The sequence below is a fragment of the Drosophila sechellia genome, unplaced genomic scaffold (assembly GCF_004382195.2).
Source record: "Drosophila sechellia strain sech25 unplaced genomic scaffold, ASM438219v1 U_192, whole genome shotgun sequence".
Classification (NCBI taxonomy): Eukaryota; Metazoa; Arthropoda; class Insecta; order Diptera; family Drosophilidae; genus Drosophila; species Drosophila sechellia.
In genome coordinates, this window is record NW_022611130.1 from 14,839 (window position 1) to 21,375 (window position 6,537).

At 45.6% G+C, this 6,537-nt stretch overlaps 1 pseudogene; it reads left to right on the forward strand.

Moving 5' to 3' along the window:
• The first annotated feature begins 532 nt into the window (after positions 1-532).
• LOC116802651 lies at positions 533-3,256 on the forward strand (annotated as a pseudogene).
• Positions 3,257-6,537: the final 3,281 nt, after the last annotated feature.

Below are 6,537 nucleotides of genomic sequence, written 5' to 3' on the forward strand. Positions count from 1 at the left end.
ATAACAAATCTAATAAACTAAACATTTCCAACATTTATTATAAAAAATAAATATAAAATTAAATCCATAAAATTATTTAATTCTTCAATAAAAACAATATACATATATAAATGAATTATAAAACTCTAACGATCACTCCCAGCGATAAAACCAGCAAACTGCTCATCGTAACTCAACACATAACACACATTTAACCATATCGCACCATCTTATACTAATAATTATATCTCTTACACATATTAGGTAAACATCTAATAATTTTATAAATTTTATAACATATGATATATGATAAATAATATTATCAAATTAAAAAAAAAATGAAAACATACCACATTGAATTAAAACGAAAAAATATTTCTTCAATCAAAAATACTGAAAATCTACAAAAAAATTAAAATCATCAAATCTCTATAATATCAAAAAAAAACTTTTTTAATTCTTCTTTCTAAATATAAAAAACTGCTACAAAACTATTAACATATAACGAATAATATTTATCATAATATAAAAATTATGCAAAAATATTAATATACAACCTCAACTCATATACACCCCCTGAATTAAGCATATAATAGAGAAAAAAACTAACAAATTTCTTATACGCGACAAAAAAAACATCAGCACTAAGTCACTTGTCTATATGCAAATGAATGCATGTATGAGCTCAATATCTAGTATGAAAATTAATGATTTAAGTCCTTCTTAAATGAGGCCATTTACCCATAGAGGGTGCCAGGCCCGTATAACGTTAATGATTGCTAGATGATGTTTCCAAAGAGTCGTGTTGCTTGATAGTGCAGCACTAAGTGGGTGGTAAACTCCATCTAAAACTAAATATAACCATGAGACCGATAGTAAACAAGTACCGTGAGGGAAAGTTGAAAAGAACTCTGAATAGAGAGTTAAACAGTACGTGAAACTGCTTAGAGGTTAAGCCCGATGAACCTGAATATCCGTTATGGAAAATTCATCATTAAAATTGTAATATTTAAATAATATTATTAAGAATAATGTGCATTTTTTCCATATAAGGACATTGTAATCTATTAGCATATCCCAAATTTATCATAAAATATAACTTATAGTTTATTCCAATTAAATTGCTTGCATTTTAACACAGAATAAATGTTATTAATTTGATAAAGTGCTGATAGATTTATATTATTACAGAGCGTTAATTTTTCGGAATTATATAATGGCATAATTATCATTGATTTTTGTGTTTATTATATGCTCTTGTATGATTAACAATGCGAAAGATTCAGGATACCTTCGGGACCCGTCTTGAAACACGGACCAAGGAGTCTAACATATGTGCAAGTTATTGGATGTAAACCTAATAGCGTAATTAACTTGACTAATAATGGGATTAGTTTTTTAGCTATTTATAGCTAATTAACACAATCCCGGGGCGTTCTATATAGTTATGTATAATGTATATTTATATTATTTATGCCTCTAACTGGAACGTACCTTGAGCATATATGCTGTGACCCGAAAGATGGTGAACTATACTTGATCAGGTTGAAGTCAGGGGAAACCCTGATGGAAGACCGAAACAGTTCTGACGTGCAAATCGATTGTCAGAATTGAGTATAGGGGCGAAAGACCAATCGAACCATCTAGTAGCTGGTTCCTTCCGAAGTTTCCCTCAGGATAGCTGGTGCATTTTAATATTATATAAAATAATCTTATCTGGTAAAGCGAATGATTAGAGGCCTTAGGGTCGAAACGATCTTAACCTATTCTCAAACTTTAAATGGGTAAGAACCTTAACTTTCTTGATATGAAGTTCAAGGTTATGATATAATGTGCCCAGTGGGCCACTTTTGGTAAGCAGAACTGGCGCTGTGGGATGAACCAAACGTAATGTTACGGTGCCCAAATTAACAACTCATGCAGATACCATGAAAGGCGTTGGTTGCTTAAAACAGCAGGACGGTGATCATGGAAGTCGAAATCCGCTAAGGAGTGTGTAACAACTCACCTGCCGAAGCAACTAGCCCTTAAAATGGATGGCGCTTAAGTTGTATACCTATACATTACCGCTAAAGTAGATGATTTATATTACTTGTGATATAAATTTTGAAACTTTAGTGAGTAGGAAGGTACAATGGTATGCGTAGAAGTGTTTGGCGTAAGCCTGCATGGAGCTGCCATTGGTACAGATCTTGGTGGTAGTAGCAAATAATCGAATGAGACCTTGGAGGACTGAAGTGGAGAAGGGTTTCGTGTGAACAGTGGTTGATCACGAGTTAGTCGGTCCTAAGTTCAAGGCGAAAGCCGAAAATTTTCAAGTAAAACAAAAATGCCTAACTATATAAACAAAGCGAATATAATACACTTGAATAATTTTGAACGAAAGGGAATACGGTTCCAATTCCGTAACCTGTTGAGTATCCGTTTGTTATTAAATATGGGCCTCGTGCTCATCCTGGCAACAGGAACGACCATAAAGAAGCCGTCGAGAGATATCGGAAGAGTTTTCTTTTCTGTTTTATAGCCGTACTACCATGGAAGTCTTTCGCAGAGAGATATGGTAGATGGGCTAGAAGAGCATGACATATACTGTTGTGTCGATATTTTCTCCTCGGACCTTGAAAATTTAGGTGGGGACACGCAAACTTCTCAACAGGCCGTACCAATATCCGCAGCTGGTCTCCAAGGTGAAGAGTCTCTAGTCGATAGAATAATGTAGGTAAGGGAAGTCGGCAAATTAGATCCGTAACTTCGGGATAAGGATTGGCTCTGAAGATTGAGATAGTCGGGCTTGATTGGGAAACAATAACATGGTTTATGTGCTCGTTCTGGGTAAATAGAGTTTCTAGCATTTATGTTAGTTACTTGTTCCCCGGATAGTTTAGTTACGTAGCCAATTGTGGAACTTTCTTGCTAAAATTTTTAAGAATACTATTTGGGTTAAACCAATTAGTTCTTATCAATTATAACGATTATCAATTAACAATCAATTCAGAACTGGCACGGACTTGGGGAATCCGACTGTCTAATTAAAACAAAGCATTGTGATGGCCCTAGCGGGTGTTGACACAATGTGATTTCTGCCCAGTGCTCTGAATGTCAAAGTGAAGAAATTCAAGTAAGCGCGGGTCAACGGGGGAGTAACTATGACTCTCTTAAGGTAGCCAAATGCCTCGTCATCTAATTAGTGACGCCATGAATGGATTAACGAGATTCCTACTGTCCCTTAGGACGCGCATGAATGGATTAACGACGGACGTGTTTTCGTTGCGCTCGTGTACAGATTGCGAAGAACTTGGTTTTCCGTGTTTGGAAAGTAATAAAATCGGTGAATTAGTGCTCCGCGAAAGTCGTGTGCTAATTTTCGTGTGTTATAAACAAGCGGTTTGGAAGTAATTAACAATTAATTGTTGGGAATTTTCCACTTAGCACGTGCTGAAGGCGAACTTACGAGTAAGTTTTTCGAGTAAGCTTTTTGATCAGCTGTCACAAAGCTTATTGGTGGGAGTCACTGCTAAGGTTTGTGTCTAGGGAGAGTTTTAGTGCTACCAGACTCTACCGATAGGTGGAGCTCGAGTTCCAGAGCAACTACCTTTTGTCAGCGAGTAAACGAGCATACGGTTGCTGGCGTCGACGGTAGGTGGAGCCACCATCGTATTTATGCCGATGGAGAGCGACAGCAGCGCGAGTGCCTTGAGCGGAAGTAGTGCCTCGATGAAGTCCAGACGAGGCAGGCGCAGAAGCCATCTGGCATCTAAGAGCTCGGCGCCAACGCAGGCGAAATTGGTTGCCCTGGCATCGAATGGAGTGCCAGAACCCGTTGGGGTACTGGAGGAGCCGTTTTCGTCGCTGGAGGACGCCCGGGCGGCTACGGAGAACGCTGCCATTGATGCTGCCCCCCCCCACGCTGCTGCCACCGCTGCTGATCCTACTGCTGCCCCTGCGCACCACACTGCTGCCTCCGCCGTTTTCACTGCTGCTAAAATTGTTGCCACCACTGCCACTGCCGCCACCGCTGCCGCCCGTGCTGGGCAAGCAGCCATGATGGCAGAGCTGTCGGCCACACAGCGCATGGTGAGAAGCAGCTTCCGCAGACTAGGAGAAGTGGACACGGAAGAGCTCTCATATGCTATCAGCCGCTACGATGAGCTGGTGTTGGCGCTAATGCTCCGGTGCGGAGAGCTGGAGACGCGGCTTGCTATGCCGCCACCGCCGCCGCCGTCGTTGAATCTGTTGAAAAATACGGCCGCCAATGCTCCCCAGATGCAGCAGGTTGCACCCATCGCTGCCCCGCGGACTACCAAGGTCCGCGAGACGTGGTCAGCGGTGGTGAAGTGCGACGACCCTGCGCTATCGGGGAAAGACATAGCGGAAAAGGTGCGAACGATGGTTGCACCCTCTCTCGGAGTCAGAGTACACGAGGTCCGTGAGCTCCGTCGAGGTGGTGGTGCGATCATTCGCACTCCTTCGGTGGGAGAGCTGCAGAAGGTGGTCGCTTCAAAAAGATTCGCCGAGGTTGGCCTAAATGTGGCACGGAATGCGGCCGAGAAGCCGAAGGTCGTCGTATATGACGTCGACACAGCTATCGGCCCTGAGGAGTTTATGAAGGAGCTCCACGAAAACAACTTCGACAGCGAAATGAATCTGGCCCAGTTTAAGAAGTCAGTGCACCTGGTGACCAAGGCGTGGTCGGTAGCTGACGGCGCCACAGTAAATGTGACGCTGGAGGTTGACGACCGGGCGATGGCGAAGCTTGATGTAGGTCGTGTCTACATCAAGTGGTTCTCATTCCGATGCCGGTCACAGGTCCGCACATACGCCTGCCACAGATGTGTGGGTTTCGACCACAAGGTCAGCGAATGCCGGCAGAAGGATAGTGTCTGTCGCCAGTGCGGGCAACAAGGCCACACTGCGGCAAAGTGCCAAAACCCGGTGGACTGCCGGAACTGCCGCCACAGAGGGCAACCCTCGCGGGCATTACATGCTCTCGAGCGTTTGCCCGATATACGGGGCGTTGCTGGCGAGGGTGCAAGCTAGACACTAATGTTTAGCTTCATCCAAGCGAACTGTGGCCGAGGCCGAGCTGCGACCATCGAGCTCGGAGTCCGACTCAGGAGATCGGAGTCTATGTTCGCGCTGGTGCAGGAGCCGTATCTCGGCGGGGACGGAATGGATGTGCTGCCTGAAGGAATGAGAATTTTCATCGATCGGCGAGGGAAGGCAGCCATCCTAGTGGATCACCAGGAAGCCATCTGTATGCCAGTGGAGACCCTCACCACAGATTATGGCGTATGTCTGGTCGTGAAAGGGAGTTTTGGCTCAATCTTCCTTTGCGCCGCATACTGCCAGTATGATGCACCTCTGGAACCGTACATCCGGTACATGGATGCGGTCCTGCTGCAGGCCAGCAGAACCCCCGCAATCCTGGGCCTCGACGCGAATGCAGTGTCCCCCATGTGGCTTAGCAAACTCTCTCGTCATGCCGAGGGCAAGCTAACTACAGACGGGGTGAGCTGCTGTCAGAGTGGATGCTGGAGGCAAGAGTCGCCGCCCTAAACCAGTCAACAGAGGTGTACACGTTCGATAATTACAGAGCTACAAGCGATATCGACGTGACAATCGTCAATGAGGCAGCATCTATGTGGGCCACATATGAGTGGAGAGTGGACGAGGGGAATTGAGTGACCACAACATCATTACTGTTGTGGCCGAACCAACTACCGCGCGCGCAGTTGAGAGCATAGCTCCTGTGCCGTCCTGGAACTTCTCCAATGCACGTTGGCGATTGTTCAAGGAGGAAATGGTGAGTAGAGCAGCCGAACTTCCGGAAAACTTCTCAGAGTCGCCGTTGGACCAGCAAGTTTCGACCCTGCGCAGTATAGTACATAATGTATGTGATATTGCGCTGGGAAGAAAGTCCATCCGATTGCCCAGCAGGAGAGCACGTTGGTGGACTGCCGACCTCTGTGATGCAAGGCGCGAAGGCCGGAGGCTTCGGTCGCCTACTTCAAAATGGAAGGCGTCATGATGATGATGCCGCAATAGAGCGTGTATTGGTCGACCTGAGGCGGGCCTCAGCCAACTACAAGAAGCTCATTTGGAGGGCGAAAATGGATGAGTGGAAACGCTTCGTGGGAGATCATGCCGACGACCCATGGGGGCGCGTCTATAAGATTTGCCGAGGCCGCAGGAAGTGCACGGAGATTGGGTGCCTCCGCGTGAATGGCGAGATGATCACCGATTGGGGTGACTGGCACGAGTGCTCCTCCGCAATTTCTTCCCAGTTGCGGAGTCCGAAGCACCGACTGCCACGCGGAGGAAGTCCCACCGCCCTCAAGTATTCGAGGTTGATGCATGTGTTGCCCGGTTGAAGAGCAGGCGCTCTCCCGGCTTGGACGGCATTAATGGCACTATCTGCAAGGCAGTCTGGCGCGCCATACCCGAGCACCTTGCATCGTTGTTTTCCCGATGCATCCGATTAGGATACTTTCCCGCTGAGTGGAAGTGCCCACGAGTTGTCTCGCTGCTCAAAGGGCCAGATAAGGACAAATGTGAGCC